The 19,471-nt window shown below is 42.4% G+C and overlaps 1 protein-coding gene and 1 long non-coding RNA gene across 4 annotated transcripts in view; one reads left to right on the forward strand and one right to left on the reverse strand.

Moving 5' to 3' along the window:
* LOC126236843 (uncharacterized) overlaps nucleotides 1–8,075 on the reverse strand; it is a 43,401-nt gene extending 35,326 nt beyond the window's left edge. Inside the window, exon 1 of the mRNA XM_049946449.1 lies at nucleotides 7,950–8,075. The gene's annotated coding sequence lies outside the window, so the exon portion shown is untranslated. The remainder of the gene's footprint in view (nucleotides 1–7,949) is intronic.
* The window catches only part of LOC126236846 (uncharacterized), a 117,868-nt gene that overhangs the window by 22,303 nt on the left and 76,094 nt on the right, over nucleotides 1–19,471 (forward strand). The gene's annotated exons all lie outside the window — the stretch shown is intronic.

The following is a 19,471-nucleotide window of genomic DNA, read 5'->3' on the forward strand; positions in this document are numbered from 1 at the left end:
GTGGCTGCACGATCCGTTACAGCCATGCGGATAAGATGCCTCTCATCTCGACTGCTAGTGATACGAGGCCGTTGGGATCCAGCACGGCGTTCCGTAATACCCTCCTGAACCCACCGATTCCATATTCTGCTAACAGTCATTGGATCTCGACCAACGCGAGCAGCAATGTCGCGATGCGATAAACCGCAATCGCGATAGGCTGCAATCCGACCTTTATCAAAGTCGTAAACGTGATGGTACGCATTTCTCCTCCTTACACGAGGCATCATAACAACGTTTCACCAGGCAACGCCGGTCAACTGCTGTTTGTGTATGAGAAATCGGTTGGAAACTTTCCTCATGTCAGCGGTTCCTGTGGTAGGAGTGTGGATACGACATCGGTTGGATAGGTAACACTGGAGAAATCAGCGCAGGAGGTTTTATGAAGCCAGCCACCAAAGAAGAACAACGGTTTTTAGTGTGGAAAGAGATCTCATTTCTAGATGGGGAGTGTGAGCGAGGAGACTTGCCACGGGCCCTCACTGTGAAGGATGAGCGTCAGTATGCACGTAAACTCACCGTGCTTAGCAAAACCGTGACACAATTTTTCCTGAGATTTCTGATATATGTACGTTCTTCTCGTCATTGAAAGTCTACGTCTACATCTACATCTACAAGGATACTCAGCAAATCAAATTTAAGTGCCTGAGAGAGGCTTCATAGAACCACCTTCACAATAATTCTCTATTATTTCAGTTTTAAACAGTGCGCGGAAAAAACGAACACCTATATCTTTCCGTGCGAGCTCTGATTTCCCTTATTTTATTGTGATGATTGTTTCTCCCTATGCAGGTCAGCGTCAACAAAATATTTTCGCATTCGCAACAGAAAGTTAGTGACTTAATTTTCGTGAGAAGATGCCGCTGGAACGAAAAAGCCTTTCTTTTAATGATGTCCACCCCCATTCCTATATCATTTCAGTGACACTCTCTCCCCTATTTCGTGACAATACAAAACGTGCTGCCGTTCTTTGAACTTTCTCGATGTACTCCGTCAATCCTATCCGGTAAGGATCCCACACTACGCAGCAGTATTCTAAAAGAGGGCGGACAAGAGTAGTCTAGGCAGTCTCTTTAGTGGATTTGTTACATTTTCTAAGTGGCCTTCCAATAAAACGCAGGCTTTGGTTTTCCTTCCCCACAACATTTTCTGTGTGTTCTTTCCAGTTTAAGTTGTCCATAATTGTAATTCCTATGAATTTAGTTGAATTTACGGCCTTTAGATTTGACTGATTTATCGTGTACCCGAAGTTTAACGGATTCCTTTTAGCACTCATGTGGATGACCTCACAGTTTTCGTTTTTAGTGTCAAATGCCAATTTTTGCGCCATACAGATATCTTCTTTACATAATTTTGAATTTGTTTTGATCTTCTAATGACTTTACTAGTCGATAAACGACTGCATCTTCTGCAAACAACCTAAGACGGCTGCTCAGATTGTCTCCTAAATCGTTTATATAGATAAGGAAGAGCAAAGGGCCTAACACTACTTTGGGGATCGCCAGAAATCACTTTCGTTCTACTCGAGCACTCTTCATCAATTACTACAAACTGTGACTTCTCTGATTGGAAATCACGAATCCAGTCACATAACTGAGGCGATATTTCACAACCACGCAATTTTACTCGAAGCCGCTTATGTGGTAATCAAAAGCCTCCGGAAATTGAGATGTACAGAATCAATTTGAAATCCCTTGTCAATAACACTCAACTCTCAATGCACTGAAAATCGTTAAGAATATATGCCGTTATTACCAGGATTCCTCTGTTTAAAAGTTCTTTTGCGTGTCCAACCCAAATGATGGATTGCCTACTACTATCCCCACCTATCCTGCAACTCTGGAATCGATACACGGTTACAATATTGTTGTCTAACTCTGCAAGAAGCGTCGTACTGATGCCCTATGATCAGGAGCATTTCTGTTTTCATCAGTGTGCGCAGTTAGGAGAATCGTTGAGTAGCGTTAATCTGGCTACAGTATTTTATTCAATTATTTCAGCTAGCGATACACGCACAGTCGGTCGACATAATCAATACGCAATGGATAATTTGCTAGTCTCAGCCAGAGATCGAGAGAGCTGTTGTCAGCGTGAACTTTATCAGTATGCTGATCAGACAATATTGTCGCCCATAGAAATTATACGATACAATATAACGGTCGCCATGAGCCATACCTACACTACTCTCCGTGTGTATTAGCAAGGTTCATGTCCATTCCAACACGTTTTCTTATCCCTTTCCTAGATGGCTTTCACACAGAACGTTTTGTGTTATCTACAGTTTGAGATCTTCCTGTTGTATACCTTTTAAATCAAACAGAGCTGCAGAAATAGTGCTACGGTCGCAGGTTCGAATCCTGCCTCTGGCATGTATGTGTGTGATGTCCTTAGGTTAGTTAGATTTAAGTAGTTCTAAGTTCTAGGGGACTGATGACCTGAGATGTTAAGTCTCATAGTGCTCAGAGCCATTTTAACCATTTTGCAGAAATAGTACCACTCCAAGAAATTACTGGGGCAGAGACACGTTGAAATCGCCTCAAAAGAAGAATCGTAAATGCAGCAGACAAGTAACTAGGATTCAAGGCAGAAAAGAGGCAGTGGCGGACAACAGATAATATACCGGATTTAAAAAAGTTAACACCAACTTATCGAAACTATTCATAATAGTAGGAAAGCTGAAGAAGATAGTGTGGAGAGAAGACGTCATAATGTGCATATAGAAGTGAAACAGAGTAAATGTAGCTGTTGCACACAGACTAATACACGGCCACTTTAGGGGGCACAAAACGAGGAGCACAATGATAAGAGAGGAAAAGAGTAACTGCGCAGTATAAGCACAAAGTAAGGACAGAACATGCAAATAGTACTTGGAGAAACTTAGTAGTGGACCAGAAGAAATCAGGATAATAGAAAATGAGAAGAAGGTTGCAAGAAGAGGGTAGGGGCAAATCCAATACTTAATTCTGAATTTCTCTTGACGAACTCAGAAGGAAAAATGTCCACATATTCATGAAACACTAAATGGCTCTGAGCACTATGGGACTTAACATCTCAGGTCATCAGTCCCCTCGAACTTAGAACTACTTACACCTAACTAACCTAAGGACATCACACACATCCATGCCCGAGGCAGGATTCGAACCAGCGACCGTAGCGGTCGCGCGGTTCCAGACTGAAGCGGCTAGAACCGCTCGGCCACCAGCGGCCGGCCATGAAACACTAGCAGAACATTTACGGGCAATGAATAGAGCAAAAACTATATGAATTTATATACCGCGAGAAGTTCCACAGAGTTCGACAAGTGTGTAATTATTACGCTTTCTAAAAAAAAAATGAAATTTTGATAGGTGTGAATACTGCTGCACAGTTAGTGTAGAGTCAAATGAACAAAAATACTTCCCACTGCGCTGTATCGAAGAATTGAAGAGAAAATCGAAAGCAGAAGAGCAGAATGAGGGTTTCCACGACCGGCTGTCTTCGTTGTTGGTGAATCTTCCAGCCTGTTTGGTTGTGGCCCATGAAACTTTCCTGACAGTCGTTTCGTCCATTGCTGCTTTTGACGAAACGTAAAGAAGAAGTTTGTTTTTACGTATGGAATGTATAATTGAGAAGCAAGTTTAGCATTGCAGTTATTAACAGAATGAAGATTAAGATAAAAGCACGAAACAAATATTGCAGTCGTAGGTTTGGAGGAGGATTTGAATAACATGCAACGGAATAAAATATTTTTCCGTTCTTAGGCAGAATAGTGACGGAGATAGAAGTGTAATACTGTACATTCTCGTCTTGTGATGGAGATTTTGGTAGTCAGTAGAGGCAGAATTGAGCAAGATACAAAAATCACGAAAGTTGTAAAACAGGAATTCCCATTAACACCACTGATATTTAATTTGTCTATGGAAGAAACAATGAGGGAAGTACAGGACTGTCTGAAGATGGTAGTTGTTTGCCACGAACTGATCGCATGTGCGACAGCAGTAGTCGCCGAAAGTGAACGTGTATTAGCTGATGGCTAATACACGATGGTGTGTGGAGCAGGTCAACATGCTGTAATGACTAAATGCAAAACTTGGACAAGTGACTCTTCAATAAGAGGACATATTTTGGAATACAGTTTTCCTTGATAGATACGAGTCTCAACTTTATCTATTATAATGATAGAGGCTGAAGAAATTAATTAAAAATTTGCGCAACATCCAGGACTTAGACCCTGGTCACCCGCTTCCTAGGCAAGTGTGCGTGTAGCTGTTACACCACCACAACAGTACAACTAAAACAGTTGCATCGACTGCCCTACTCCAATGCCCTTTCTAACACAAACTTCAATTCACGCCTTCAGACTATTTTTCCCTTCTTAAATCGTCAGTATTGCCAAGGCTCTCCCTATTGGAATAGCATAAAATTTTCCTTGACAAGTATGAGTCTAAGCTTTATCTACGATAATGATAGCCAGTGCTTTTTTTCTGAAAAAAAGTTTGAGGGTACGTCGACATTGGATATAATGCAGCGAAAATTACTTATTACTGAAGCATGGGATACCACCCATCTGCTTTTAGCCATGACTACATCAACATGTCGAACAAAAAAAAAAAAAATAGAGAGAGAGAGAGAATATCGGAGTCCTCAGTTGACTTCAGCTCAAATGAAGCAGGCGATACCGAGGAAGACCCAAACATACAAGAGAATGTGGTATCGAACACTTCAGTTTACATCACCTCAAATGAATCATGCGCTTCCCATCAACTCCTGAACAATAAAAGAAAACGGCATCGTACACTTCAATTGACCTATAATACACCTCAGACGAAACAGGTGAGTCCAATCAACCCTCCAGTCAATGACATCGCTTTTCCCACCAAAAACTGTACTGGTATCTGGGGGGGGGAGTGTTTAACGTCCCGTCGACAACGAGGTCATTAGAGACGGAGCGCAAACTCGGGTTAGGGAAGGATTGGGAAGGAAATCGGCCGTGCCCTTTCAAAGGAACCATCCCGGCATTTGCCTGAAACGATTTAGGGAAATCACGGAAAACCTAAATCAGGATGGCCGGAGACGGGATTGAACCGTCGTCCTCCCGAATGCGAGTCCAGGGCGCTAACCACTGCGCCACCTCGCTCGGTGTACTGGTATCGTTCGTATTGCAATTACCAATACGAAAAAATGAAATAAAAAATTTACGTCCGTGAAATAAACCTTTGGCACTCTTCCAAGTTCTCAACATCGAAAAAAAATTACTTTGTCGACGAAAAAATTTGGGGTACGCATCCCCCAGCGTTTCCCCAGATAAACAGCACTGATGATAGCATAGTCTGTGCAGCTGCATTACCTATACTGCTATAGTGGTGGATGGCTACCACACCTGATGAATAATCAGGAGGCATGTGTTCAAATCCCAGGTGTGACACAAATTTTAATTCATTTATTCAGCTTCCATTGTTGTCATGAAGAAATTTCATTGCTTTGGAAGTAGAACATATGAAAAAGAGAGGTGCAAGACAGATATAGTGGCAAATAGGTCACGAGCAAAAAAAGAAACAACTGTTTGCACCAAAAAATATAAACCTTTAATGTAGATAAATGCTAATACTTCGAGCACATCTCTCTGTGGGGCGAAACTTAGAGCATAAGGAAGACAGAAATAAAAAGATTAAGCGTATCTTAAATGCAGAGCTGCAAGAGGCTGTTGAATATCAGCTGAACCCATCGTCGAATGACGACTCCCAACAAGAAACCAATGAGGAAAAATACCAGTAATGAATCGAAAAACGAGAATGTCTGGAAACACATTACGGTATGAGGTCGCTACTGGAAACTGTAGCTGAAGAGACTGTAGAAAGCAAGAATCGCTAGGGAAACCAATATACTGATATACCGAGCGGTTAAAATTAAAGTGCAGTTACTGGTGGTGGTTGTTAGTGTTTAACGTCCCGTCGACAACGAGGTCATTAGAGACGGAGCGCAAGCTCGGGTTAGGGAAGGATTGGGAAGGAAATCGGCCGTGCCCTTTCAAAGGAACCATCCCGGCATTTGCCTGAAACGATTTAGGGAAATCACGGAAAACCTAAATCAGGATGGCCGGAGACGGGATTGAACCGTCGTCCTCCCGAATGCGAGTCCAGTGTGCTAACCACTGCGCCACCTCGCTCGGTTAAAGTGCAGTTACTCACAGAGGTCTAGTTGGTTCAAATGGCTCTGAGCACTATGGGACTCAACTGCTGAGGTTATTAGTCCCCTAGAACTTAGAACTAGTTAAACCTAACTAACCTAAGGACATCACAAACATCCATGCCCGAGGGAGGATTCGAACCTGCGACCGTAGCGGTCTTGCGGTTCCAGACTGCAGCGCCTTTAACCGCACGGCCACTTCGGCCGGCAGAGGTCTAGTGTGGGCTGTACTTGTCGTATGGCAGCGGAACTCGGTAGATATTCCAAAGTTTTTATGCGAAAGTGATCTACGCTGGAGAAAATTAGTTCCAATTTAGACAACCAGTCGCAAATCTGGCGTGAATACATGAAAGATGTATAGAAATATTTCCATGTGTAGTGGATTAGGAACGGGACATTGGCAGAAAAGGTCAAACAAGTAAGAAAGGAATTATGTTGATTTTATTATTAACCGCCGCTTACACAATTTGTTCAATATGAGCACCGGAGACACCGACGAGCAGCTGCACAGTGGCAGATTTGCACCTGGTTGCCAAAATTGGAACTCTTGTTTTCCTAGCGTAAATCGGTTCCGCGTGAATGCATTAGAATATCTACCAAGTTCCGCTGCCATACGATAATTACAGCCTACACTGGACTTATGTCAATAGCTGTTCTTTAACTATAACCACCAGGTGTAAAGTAGATAGTTCATCCTGTGCTGTGGAGCAGTTCTTGGAACTGAAGAGGGCAGCTGACAAGAGACAGGAATGGAACAGCTTCAAACAAACGTTAACACTGATGACAATAATAAGTTCTCCAGTCCGCTTAGTAACGCTAGCAATGAGGCCTTTAGTGAGCTGTCGGCTTTCGTACATTACTGTAACTCATTTACGAATGAGATATTTCGTTTTCTAACTCAAAACGTAATTTAAAATTCTTCTGCCTTTCATCCTTTAGTCCTTAGGATATGTTATTATTTATTTCCATTTGTGTTACTTATGGTCTCTGCATCATATTTCCAAAGTGACATCACCATCTTGAAGCATCTAATACCGTGCAGCCATGTCCGAAAATTTCAAAAAGCAAAGCTCAGCCTTCTGACACAGACAGGCAAATCTGGACCGACGACTACCTTGTCATCCTCTGTCAGTGGCATCATTTGGGTAGAGTGTGGAGGGGCATGCTGTCAGCACACCGCCCTTTCGTCCATTGTCGACTTTCTAGACCTTCGATCCGCAACTTCTGTCAAGTAGTCCAAGTGGCATCACGAAGATTCGTGCACTCCTTTCAGTTCTACCACTAAAGAGAAAAGTCCCTGGCAGTACCACGAATCGAACCCGTGTGTTCTGCATAAAAGTAAGACGCCTTGACCACTAGGCTACGGAGGCGGACCCTGAAAATTGAGTTGTGCGTAACTTCGTCATGCATGTCGCACCTGATTTCGTACTGAGAACGCAAGCAGTTATAGTCCGGATATCAGGAGAGCTGGCCACTACAAACAGAGTAATCATTCGACGTCAATGAGTGGCAGTTTTGAGATGACGAAGCTAGGAACACACAGCTCTTCGTGAAATAGCATTAACCCTGCGAGATCGATGCAGCCACTTCCGTCTCAAAAACAATTTACAGAGGAGGAAAGCTTTCATGTTGCACCCGTGTATATATGAACTATGGAATCGCATCTCTATTCTGCAAAATTTATTGGAAAGAGTATTTAGAAGTGTCGGGTAAGATTTTAAAAAGAAATGTCTGTATAGACTTACCATTAGCAGAAATGTTAACTCTCAGTGCGCAGCACCGCGACGCATTCTGCCGCCGCGTAGTAAGCCTGGCTGCGCGTCGCCCCATTCTATTGGGATGTGCATCCGGCGCAGTGTTGCCAATCGCAGTTCCCACTCCGGACTGCGCGAAGCTCTCAGCTGGCACTTAGCAGAATATCTTATCCGAGTCTGATGCTCGGGGCGCAGTACTTTCTACAAATTAATAAGTGATTAGGAGCGGGCTTGAGTTTCACGTCTTATATGTGGAACATTACACAGGACATGTACAATGGATATAATTATAGCGCTACTACACGCAATTGTTGTAAGTAAATGTCACTGACCGAACGATGATATACTGCTAAATAATAGGTTCCCCGCAAAATAGTCGAACGAAATGCTTTCAGCGTATATCCGCCAAAACTGTGTGATCCCCGTAAGTTTTCAGGAAAATAAATAAACATACTTTCTACCTCCCAGCTAAGAAAACGAACAGAAGCAATACCTACCGATCCGAACGCTGCTCCCAAGTAAGTGCAAAATTTATTGTGCCTATAATACAGGTTTCTATTCCTTCGACTGTAATGCTCACCGAGAATTTTCCAAGCAATACTGGCTAATCGACAGTTTCTGTTTACTATCAGTTCCCTTTCTTATGTTCATAATAATGCATCTTGTGGCTAACGCATCGAAGATTTCGGTAGCTTTTGTACAGAAACAGAAAAGAAGTGTAATTCAGCTCATACGCTCTATTTTTTTTCGTAATTTCTTGTCGTAGGTTTTTTTTTGTACATGTCTTGGGAAATAGACATTGCGGTATTGTTTTCTTTGGGGAAGAACACAGTTTTGTGGGAAAATTGCAAGGTATACAAACGAAAAACTTGTGAACCAGTTTATTCAAGAAAGTAAACGGATCATTTCAAGACACGAATGAGTAAAATAAAATCTTTGTTTTTTTTTTTTTTTTTTTTTTTTTTTTTTTTTTTTTTTTTTTTTTTTTACAGCGTATAAATTCGTTCTATGCTAAGTTAAATTTAACAAGGCCTCAGACGATGGGAGAAAGTCAGAAATGGATAGTGTTATGCCCGCATAAGCAATGAATACATACTGGTTGTGGCCGTAAAGACAGTTATATGACTCACAAATGCAATCACAGGCTTGATTGTTTAAAGAATTTATCAGGAACGAGAAATAATTATCAATCATTTTGAGAACTTCGTGTAACATTTTTTTATTGTACCAAACACAATCAGCTTAAATGCACGATGTCTCAACTGGACAGCAATCACAATTCAGAGGACGTAGTAACTTTACAAGAAGCTTCGCTTTGTTTGTAACGACGAGTCCTGCTCTTGACATATAGGTGGCTATCTCCTTCCCTGGAACCGATAATTAGGAAACCACGGGTGATGTGGCCCGCGCTTTTGGATAGCTCTTTATTAAGTTCCATTGACGTCAATTTCGTCGCCACATAGCGCTGAATGTTAAGTCTCTGTCTTAACTGCAACCAGTCCATAGTGGAAGAAGTGTTTAAGTTTGTGCTAGTTGTTATACATTTTCCCTTATGCTAGTGTTGCTTGCATATCAACAAAAATTATGTCGTTCCTTCCAAACCCTTGAAAGCTATGCCCTCTGCCTAGCCTTTCGCATACATTTGCTTCCCCCACATGGGTCCATTATCATTTCATCAAATTCCCACCTCTCCGCAGACGCATTGGACACATTGGTATACAGAGGTTTTCTTCCCATGAGCGATTCGCGAATGGAACAGGGAAGGTGGGGCGGGACCAGTTAGTGGTACCACACCGTCATGTGGCTTGCTTAATATTGGTGTAGATGTAGATATCCTACACTATCCACAAACTTAGTTGTAACAACGCTGTTTTTTACCCTCTAATTTCCAATTCCTGGTTTTCTGCCGCGCCTTTCCAAGCACATCCCACCAATCCTACACCTACACAAACTCCACATCGTGTCTCAACAAAACACCAACGCACTCTCCCTCCTAGACAGTCAAATCCGCTTCGATATTCATCCTTTCTATCAATGCAAACTCTTCCCTCCCGATCCCACCACACATCAAGGTTCCTCCATGGCACATTTCTAGGCCTTTCTACCTATATAATGTGACCTGGCCAACCCTCAAACTCCCACCTCCTTTCTGTTTCTCACTATCCAAGCCAGCACCTACCCTTATCTCTACACTTACAAACTACAATCTCTTTTCTTTACACCCATGCTCTGCGACCTTACAGAATACCTAACATTTCTGCCCCGTTTTCTTTTATTTTACATTTTTTGTACTCTTAAAAATGAGGGATGTTAACAGTTTAATACCATCAATGAGGAGGTACTGAATCAAATTCGGGAGAAAAGAAATGTATGGCACAGCTTGACTAAAAGAAGAGATCACTTCGTAGAACACATTCTGAGGCGTCAAGGAATTGACAATCTGGTAATAAAGGAAGCGTATGGGTTAAGGTTTTAGAAGGAGGTCAAGGATTGGATATAGTAAGCAGATTCAAAAGGATGTAGTTATTCGAAAATGAAGAGGCTTGCACAGTATGGGTTACCAAGGCGAGCTTCATCAAACCAGTCTTCGGACTGAAGACCGCAACAACAGCAACAATAATAACCATCAATGAAAATCGTATTTTAATCATCTAAAAAAATGTAAATTTTTCGTCTTTTGAACTATGTAATTTCAAACGAGATGTTAGTGCTGCTGGCGCTCTTCCTTGCCCTTTCCCATCTCTCTTTCCCACGTAAGAAGGGGAGGGGAGGGGGGGGAAGTAAAATCACAATTTTTAAAAAAGTTTCTGGAAAACAGATTCGTCGGCTCTTATGCCGAAGTGGTCCATTATCAATAGAAAACAAATCAATTTATGTAGGCCTTTAGGTATAATAAGACACTTTAGGATGGCTTGCTCTAGATAGTGTGCAATTTTTTCCAGAAGCTGCCTCGTAAGTAACAACAGAGCACTCTTAGGGTTTATCATGACCGTAGCTCATTGCCATATTTTACGGTCTATACCAACCTGCGAATAACTCTGCAGTTAGCATGGCCATTTCTGCGGGTGACGGAAAGCAAGGGTGACATCAACTTTCCTCACAGTTCTCTAAGATTTGGTTGATGTTTTCGTACCATCTGTTAGCACTTCGCACCAACTGTTCGAAAAGTAGTACAATTTAGACAGAATTGAGACTCTTACGTTACTCTCAAATATCGTGGCTTTGCCAATTTGTTTATCATTGTATGGAATAATGACGTGACCTTCAACATCACTTGATTGACATCACGTTTCCCTCGTAAAGATGAATTAACATGGGACTGGTGAATATCCAAGGACTCCGCCGTGCTCTGTAGCAAGCACCAGTAAACCTCGCACCCCCGATTCTTTAGATTTAAAGGTTTGAACTCCCAAGTATAAAATAGCTTCAAACGTCCAATTACCTTACAAATAAGTCAGTGTGTTAAATATTTAACGTTAAGCGTATAAGCGAGATAATTTCATAAAGGTTTGAAGTTATGGAAAAGTTTGTTGGAAGTCACAAAGAGCTCTCTTTCTTCTCAAATAATGGATGAATATAGTCTGGGTAATTTGCCCGCTGTGAGTTTCACTGCTTCAAAACATGTACATACTTTCTGACTGTAGTTCTTGTCTTACTGTATTAAACTTTTACTGTATTAAACCTTTAACATAAGATTACAACTCTTAATGAGTACATTATGACAGCATTTTAAATTTTCAGTTTCGGTCAACACGTTAATTGTATGAAATACTGAAAATCAAATTTTGTTGCCCTTGGATGCCCTTAGATAGGCAACCAGCAAAGACAATTATGAGCCATAAACCGGATTAGTCTTTTAGTAGTATAAATAGTTTGTAATTCTTCTCCGCCCCGGCATGTCCTACAATGTTTTCTAACCCTGCACGACGTTCTTTACATGTCACTGTGTAAGCATAGAATTGTATCATCGACTATCGATAGTCGCCTCTGCGAGCGCAGAGCAACAGTGGGGAGTCCTGGCGTAGCTTTCGTGGAACATAGGCTGAGTGTTGTGTTGATGCCATGGCTGCAGCGCCTATGTTACAAGTTATGGTGAAGTAATTGAAAATGTTAGCCTCACAAGTTTTGCATTTAATTTCACTGTTCACGTCCCAATGTCAATGTTTATCCAAAAGGAGATGTTTCTCGGTTTCGTGTGTCGTGTCGGGAGGACACCAATCAACCGAGTCGTGACGGTTACGGAAAAATAATGTGGACTGGTATGACCCTAACTGCAAGTTCTAAGTGAAAGTAACACATATCGTTCTGACTGGCTGAATATCACGAGCGCAGGTACTTCCTCGTTCGTGTATCATACCCGAAATTTTATGGAGCATCCGCGTCGCGATTCGGTCACGCGCACGCTCATGTTGTAAGCTGTTGAATCGCTTAGTACTGTTGGAAGAACTGTGCCAATCGTCGACTGATAAAACATCCGTTAAATAGTGATTATTTTGTGTTTTTGCATTGGATGCCATCATTTAGACAGCAACCTTATACATCACAACGGAGACGTACTTGGAGTACAAATACTGATCACGTCCATTGTGGAATAATGTTAATTGTGAACAGTGCAGCCCCACCCTGTGCGAGTGTTTAACAGAATACAGTGAGTTCTACCAGATCAACTTGGTATTGTTAGTATTACTGGATCCTCTCCCTGCTAGACATAATTATTACTGGACACATCATAGTAGGCAGTGCAGAGGGCAGCAGATCAACCGTCGCGAGGAGGACTAGGTATGTGGGTTTAGGTATACGGTCGTTAAATATCCAGCCCCGTACCTGTGTCTAGGAGAGTGTTGTACAGTCTCGAGCGCTAAAGGCTAGCTTTTGTTAATACTGAACATCTACCTCCTTTCCTCCCGGGCGTGTTACAACGGTTTCAGCAAGTCAGATTCCATGGTGACTGACTCGGTGCTTTTATTTTCAGTGCATGGTTCCTCAACCATCGGCTGCAGGGCGCTTTCCATTATTGCTGTCACCAGCACTATCAGTGCCCCATAGAAACAAGATGTCGGTCTACAAAGGTATTCATTTTTAGGGTTCCGTACCTCAGACGTTAAAAACGGAACTCTTGGCGCATCACTTTGTTGTCCATCTGTCTGCCAAACTGTTGAGAACCCTTTTTTTCAGAAACTCGTAGTTGTATGATTTATGTCACACAGTGAGGCCTATAAGCCCCTGCTAGTGGGGGAAAAAAAAAAAACTTGTACGAGGTTTGGAACTTTAATAGTGGCAACTAATTATTTACAGCTCGTACAAAATAGATACGTGTTTCAAAGTTTTACTGACGTTCAAAGTAGTCACCAGCATTGTGTATAACCCATTGCCAGCGATGTGGAAGTCATAGAATACTCTTAGCAGTGCCAGTTGTGTTGACAGTTCGACGGCGCGGTCTATTGCCCGACGAATTTGTAGCAGTTTGGAAGCGAACGCCGTGAAGTGTTTACTTCAGTTTAGAAATCGAGTTGAACTCACGAATGCTTAAGTCAGGGGAGTGCAGTAGGTGGTATAGCACTTAGCAGCCCCATCAGTCAAACAAATCAGTAACAGCTTGCTCTGTTCGACAAAGAAGCTATAATAATTTATAGGGGCGAAAATGTAAAGCATCTCGAATTATTGAACTTTACACATTCCCAAATGTCCTCATTTATGTATGCATCTGTAATTTCTTGCAATGTAGGAAAGATCATTTCCTACACTTAAGAATGTGCATAAGCCTAAATAGGAAATTTGCATTTTTATTATTTATCTTACGGCTTTTAGTGCCAGGAGCCTCCGAAGAGATGGTCAGCTCGCCTTCAATGCAGCAGAGGGGCTGCATCGTTAATCGAATTGGAACCTTTCAGGAAAGAAAGGCCTATAGCAAAGGATCAACCCCAGCATTTTCTTAAATTGAAAATGGGAAGCCACAGAAAAACATTTTCAAGATTGCCGGGGATGGTTTCAAACCACCTGCCTCCCGAATCCAGGGACTGCTTGCTAACTCAGTGGCTCAACACGCAGAGCTACCGCAAGTTGGCGGAGAATCTGGAAAAGCTGGTTGTTATAATTTGTTTCAAAATAAAATAAAATTCCAAAGCTTGAATCCTGACGTATGTTTTTCCTTTATTGTGTATGTTCATCCATTTGATAGTGCATTAAGATTTAATTAGGCATGGAATTGTTGGCTTCAGTTATTATAGTATTACAGCAGCGTAAACAGGTTTTGGACGAAAAGGGGGAGGGAGGGAAGCTGGGCGCAGTCGGCTAGGACAAATTCCAGCAGCCCACCAAAAAAAATTTTTACATACGAAATATAAAATGTGGGGTCCTCACATACCTTTTCCGCTCTCCACAAACCCCACCCCATCGTTCCTTATCGGAAAAGGTTTTCATAATTTAGTGTTAGTTTATGGCATGAAGGACCGGTCGCTGTGGCCGAGCGGTTCTAGGCGCTTCAGTCTGGAACCGCGCGACCGCTACGGTCGCAGGTTCGAATCCTGCCTCGGGCATGGATGTGTGTGATGTCCTTAGGTTAAGTAAGTTTAAGTAGTTCTAATTGCTAGGGGACTGATAACCTCAGATGTTAAGTGCCATAGTGCTCAGAGCCATGGTATGGGGTTAAATGTCTGTTGCACTTGGTCGGCCAGTACAGGGACGGTTAGTGCTGTTTGTGGATGACGCTAGAGCTGTCGTCCGATGATTCCCCGAATGTGCTCAATTGGAAGCCGCCGGCACGGTAGCTCAGCGTGTTCTTCGGTCAGAGGGCTGCGCGCTCTCTGTAATAAAAAAACTGAGTCAGGGAATCAACGATTACCTTGAAGGGACGTCTTATGACGTCCGCCCAGACCAAACGCAACGAACTATATCGGAAAAAAGTGGTCAGCGCGACAGAATGTCAATCCTAAGGGCCCGGGTTCGAGTCCCGTCTGGGTCGGCGATTTTTCTCCGCTCAGGTACTGGGTGTTGTGTTGTCCTAATCATCATCATTTCATCCCCATCGAATCTCAGATCGCCGAAGTGGCGTCAAATCGAAAGACTTGCACCCGACAGACGGTCTACCCGACGGGAGGCCCTAGTCACACGACGTAAAAATTTAGTCAGGGTGAGTGGGATAACTACGGGAGTGCTCCTGCTGTATTACGAAATCGCACTCCAAACGACACCGCAAGTCCAGTGGCAGCTCGTGAGTGCACATTCAGGGTGTTCACAAATTTTTAGATTCAGATAAATGTGAGAGTGTGAAATTAGTAGCGTATGTTATATAACAGTTATACATATCAACTTGTGTATGCAACTACAGCCACTGCCAATAATGATAACAACACTAATAATAATAATGATAAGGAAAGTACTGACAAAGGAAGTACAGTTTTGGGGCAATAACGAAATAATGTGTAAGCTTTCGCAACTCTCCTTGTGTAAGTGAGAGTTTTCGCGCTTTCGCATTTTTTGGACAAATGTACACGGTCCCTAACAGACATATTAGTTCACGAATTTACTGCCCGGCTGAAAATCAGATATTATTACGTTGGACTCACACAACAACTTGTGCTAACTGTCCACTCCCTTGTTAATTGTTCGCTTGTAGTGGCGCTTATTTGATTTCGTCGCTCTCCCAATTAAAGGATCTGCTGTCGGAGGCCCTAGTTCGCTTGCGGCTAATTTTTCGTGGTAACTTGCTTTCCTGTTCCCAGAATGAGATTTTCACTCTGCAGCGGAGTGTACGCTGATAACTTCCTGACAGATTAAAACTGTGTGTCGGACAGGCACTCCAGCTCGGGACCTTTGCCTTTCGCGGGCAAGTGCTCCAGTGACGAACCGCCCAGGCACGACTCACGACCCATCCTCACAGCTTTGCTTTTCTGTTAGCATTTAAAATAGATTCAACATAGTTCATGTTTACGCTGCACACAAAAGCCGATTCCAGCACAGTAAACAACCAACTGCGAACACAAATTGATTTAACTACAGTAGTAATGTCTACCAACGTGGTCACTTGACCAGAATACAAATGAGGCGCTGAGATCCATAAGGGCCTGAAACACACCGCCGTTGGCCCTACTTTTAAGTGAATATCAGAGATACAGCTTTTTGTGAATTTTCATATATACAACGTGCCTACAGCGCAGATAACATTACTCACCATAAGATCAACACATTTCAGAAGCATGAATAAATGCTACAGTCTCACAATCGACGATAATGTGCTTTAGGCCATTATAATTCTCAGTGTGTCAAATGGATTACTGTATGATAAAATTCATAACTTAATACACTATAACTATTCAGAAACAGACAAAATAGTTCGACTGTCAGTACAACTTAATACCGACATCCGATCTGATTTTACTACAGTTTGTAGTTGTGGTCTTCAGTCCTGAGACTGGTTTGATGCAGCTCTCCATGCTACTCTATCCTGTGCAAGCTTCTTCATATCCCAGTACCTACTGCAACCTACATCCTTCTGAATCTGCTTAGTGTATTCATCTCTTGGTCTCCCTCTACGATTTTTACCCTCCATGCTGCCCTCCAATGCTAAATTTTGATCCCTTGATGCCCCAAAACATGTCCTATCAACCGATCCCTTCTTCTAGTCAAGTTGTGCCACAGACTTCTCTTCTCCCCAATCCTATTCAATACCTCCTCATTAGTTACGTGATCTACCCACCTTATCTTCAGCATTTTTCTGTAGCACCATATTTCGAAAGCTTCTATTCTCTTCTTGACCAAACTGGTTATTGTCCATGTTTCACTTCCATACATGGCTACACTCCATACAAATACTTTCAGAAATGACTTCCAGACACTTAAATCTATACTCGATGTTAACAAATTTCTCTTCTTCAGAAACGCTTTCCTTGCCATTGCCAGTCTACATTTTATATCCTCTCTACTTTGACCATCATCAGTTATTTTGCCCCCCAAAAAGCAAAACTCCTTCACTACTTTAAGTGTCTCCGCCGGCCGCGGTGGTCTCGCGGTTCTAGGCGCGCAGTCCGGAACCGTGCGACTGCTACGGTCGCAGGTTCGAATCCTGCCTCGGGCATGGATGTTTGTGATGTCCTTAGGTTAGTTAGGTTTAAGTAGTTCTAAGTTCTAGGGGACTAATGACCACAGCAGTTGAGTCCCATAGTGCTCAGAGCCATTTGAACCATTTTTAAGTGTCTCATTTCCTAATCTAATTCCCTCAGCATCACCCGACTCAATTCGACTACATTCCACTATCCTTGTTTTGCTTTTGTTGATGTTCATCTTATATCCTCCTTTCAAGACACTGTCCATTCCATTCAACTGCTCTTCCAAGTCCTTTGCTGTTTCTGACAGAATCACAATGTCATCGGCGAACCTCAAAGTTTTTATTTCTTCTCCATGGATTTTAATTCCTACTCCAAATTTTTCTTTTGTTTCCTTTACTCCTTGCTCAGTATACAGATTGAGTAACATCGGGGAGAGACTACAACCCTGTCTCACTCCCTTCCCAACCACTGCTTCCCTTTCGTGCCCCTCGACTCTTATAACTGCCATCTGGTTTCTGTACAAATTGTAAATAACCTTTCGCGCCCAGTATTTTACCCCTGCATCCTTTAGAATTTGAAAGAGAGTATTCCAGTCAACATTGACAAAAGCTTTCTCTAAGTCTACAAATGCTAGAAACATAGGTTTGCCTTTCCTTAATCTTTCTTCTAAGATAAGTCGTAAGGTTAGTATTGCCTCACGTGTTCCAACATTTCTACGGAATCCAAACTGATCTTCCCCGAGGTCGGCTTCTACTAGTTTTTCCATTCGTCTGTAAAGAATTTGCGTTAGTATTTTGCAGCTGTGACTTATTAAACTGATAGTTCGGTAATTTTCACATCTGTCAACACCTGCTTTCTTTGGGATTGGAATTATTATATTCTTCTTGAAGTCTGAGGGTATTTCGCCTGTTTCATACATCTTGCTCACCAGATGGTAGAGTTTTGTCAGGACTGGCTCGCCCAAGGCCGTCAGTAGTTCTAATGGAATGTTGTCTACTCCCGGAGCCTTGTTTCGACTCAGGTCTTTCAGTACTCTGTCAAACTCTTCACGCAGTATCTTATCTCCCATTTCATCTTCATCTTCATCTACATCCTCTTCCATTTCCATAATATTGTCCTCAAGTACATCCCCCTTGTATAGACCCTCTACATACTCCTTCCACCTTTCTGCTTTCCCTTTTTGCTTAGAACTGGGTTTCCATCTGAGCTCTTGATATACATGCAAGTGGTTCTCTTTTCTTCAAAGGTCTCTTTAATTTTCCTGTAGGCAGTATCTATCTTACCCCTAGTGAGATAAGCCTCTACATCCTTACATTTGTCCTCTAGCCATCCCAGCTTAGCCATTTTGCACTTCCTGTCGATCTCATTTTTGAGACGTGTGCATTCCTTTTTGCCTGCTTCATTTACGGCATTTTTATATTTTCTCCTTTCATCAGTTAAATTCAATATTTCTTCTGTTACCCAAGGATTTCTACTAGCCCTCGTCTTTTTACCTACTTGATCCTCTGCTGCCTTCACTACTTCATCCTTCAGAGCTACCCATTCTTCTTCTACTGTATTTGTTTCCCCCATTCCTGTCAATTGTTCCCTTCTGGCAATTGTTCCCTTATGCTCTCCCTAAAACTCTGTACAACCTCTGGTTTAGTCAGTTTATCCAGGTCCCATCTCCTTAAATTCCCACCTTTTTGCAGTTTCTTCAGTTTTAATATACAGTTCATAACCAATAGATTGTGGTCAGAGTCCACATCTGCCCCTGGAAATGTCTTACAATTTAAAACCTGGTTCCTAAATCTCTGTCTTACCATTATATAATCTATCTGAAACCTGTCAGTATCTCCAGGCTTCTTCCATGTATACAGCCTTCTTTTATACTACAGTATATAGCGAGTGAATTAGCGTATCTGAGGGTGCTATCATCTAGCAGGATTTATGCCGAGCGAACGGGGATAAAAGTCTGCCGCAGTGTTCTACCACCTGGTGCCACCGACGTAAACTTCAAGGGCTAGCTGTGCACATCGTGAACCGTGTACATTGTTTATCAAATTCGTATGTATTTGGCCCATATCGCAATTACGTCACGCGAATTGCGCTTGCGCAAAAAGCTCCTTAAATCGTGCACAACTGAATGTGTGCTCATGATCGTGATGCAAAGTTTCATGGAGTCTACAGGAGCAGTAGCGCGGTATATTTAAGTGTTGTATGTTTCAGATTGCAGCATCTACATTACATTTAACAGCATTCAAAGAAAAATAACCAATAAACCCGCAAGGTGTCGAAAGTTCGCGTGTTTACGTGCTCTTGCCCAGCAGCCACCACTGTGTAGGATCAGTGTGTCTAGCACGCAGACAGGTTAGTTGCAGGCCCTCACTGCTTCCTTCTAAACAAAACACGGCCGTTGCTAGCACCGGGGCAGAACCAGCTTTCATCAGAAAACACAACAGACCTCCACCCTGCCCTCCAATGTTCTCT

Source organism: Schistocerca nitens, chromosome 2, assembly GCF_023898315.1.
Source record: "Schistocerca nitens isolate TAMUIC-IGC-003100 chromosome 2, iqSchNite1.1, whole genome shotgun sequence".
Taxonomy (NCBI): Eukaryota; Metazoa; Arthropoda; class Insecta; order Orthoptera; family Acrididae; genus Schistocerca; species Schistocerca nitens.